A 1,763-nucleotide genomic window follows, 5' to 3' on the forward strand; every position below is an offset into this window, starting at 1 on the left:
AGAACTTTGTTGTGATGGCATGCTGCTGCGCCTTAAGTTGCCGCAACCGACAAGGCGAGGGCAAAAGGCTTTTTTTGTTTACCATCCGGCGTGCGCAAACGCTTGCTGCACACTTGATATTTGCGCCGTCTCGCATCGTCGCGTTGCTACTTCCAAAACGGCATTATTAAGACCAGTTACTGACTGACGAAGCAAAATCGCGCCTCAAAAACGTCTCCGCAGGGCGCGATCGAAGTTTTCCTCGGATTTCCTCTGGTAGCGCGTTAGCTGTCGTCTGCCACGGCAGGCCCGACGCAGGCGGCGCCACTGTCGATATCGCGCCTCGATCGCGCTGGTCGCGCCGAGCGCGATAGTGGAACGGAGGAGGAGGGAAGTGGATGGCGCTACTTTTATAAATATAGGGGCTTTATGGTCGATGGCACAGATACGCCATCTAGCCACCGTAGCACAGAAGCCTAGAATTTTCAAGGACGTCTGATGGCTGATGGCCTTCCGCTTCCCCCTCACCCGCACAACCCCCGGTGCAGAGCACATAAACCACTTGAGTAAACTTTGGGACGTACTCACGGCCTCTCGGTGTCGGTCTACCGCACGCGTTCAGTGTCCTGTAAATTAATTGTTTTTCCTCAGTTTTTTTTTTCTTTTTTTTTTTCCTTTTTTTTTTTACCCCTACCGCCTCCTTTTAAGCACATGTGATATAAGCCTAGTTGAAAGTACGCGCATTGAGTTTGTACACCGTTGTCCCATTGGCGAAATATGTATTGACGAAATACGTCAATAATCTTATTAAAAAAAAATCACGATGGTAAATGCCGGCTCGTTTGCGCTTTCTCATACCTCGGCGCATGTCGTTTAACACCATGTTTGTGCTGGCAATGCTGAACTATTCTAAAAATGCATAGAAACATGTAATTTTATAATAGTGCCATCTGTTGCTGTTACGACAAAACATGGTGCACGCCGTATTTCTACGTAGCAACGATAGACGGCGCCACCGTTCTTCTTTATATTACAGGAGGTGTAATTGGGTGCTTTATTTTGGACCACGGTGTGGGGGTAAGATTTCGGACGAAACAACATCCGGACTCCTGAATGTCAGCACCGTGCGAAATTAGAGCGCGAACGAGTCAGCAGACTAGCAGGACGGCAGAAAAAAACATTCTTTACGCAACAGTTGGATATTATACCCATATTACCTTACTACTAGACATACACGAAATTTAATAAAGGGACACGTCGCCTTCTTCCCACCGTAGTTTAAACGTCATAATCATGCGATTTCCCTATTCACAGCTTTATTGATCACTTGAACTTTATAACTGCATTGTAAAATTAGAAACTTCTCTCCACATTTTCCGTGGACGGCTGTCACTAAAGACACTTTTTTTTTTTTTTTTTTTAATCTTCCTGAGTCGTCGAATTCACTTAAGTTATGTTTAATTCTAGCTTTACATATCGCCCCTTGCTTTCTGGCATTACCGTTAGTATGCGAGCTTCACCGCAAGCACACATGTATTGCAGTAAATGTCCCTTTGAGGCAAACTGCACGCCATCACATTTTTGTCAAGGTCGTGCCGTCCGAGTTCGCGGAAGGGGGCAATGAAAGGAAGAAAAAGAAATAACCACGGTTCAGATGCATAGAAAGGGCAATCTTGAACATAAAAACATGGGTAAACAACATCTGAATTCCGAAAGCAAGGCATTCGAGGAACCAAATATTAAGTTGTGTAAGCAGGAGTGAGAATTCAAATGACACCTCTGAC

This window comes from Dermacentor silvarum, chromosome 8, assembly GCF_013339745.2.
Source record: "Dermacentor silvarum isolate Dsil-2018 chromosome 8, BIME_Dsil_1.4, whole genome shotgun sequence".
NCBI lineage: Eukaryota > Metazoa > Arthropoda > Arachnida > Ixodida > Ixodidae > Dermacentor > Dermacentor silvarum.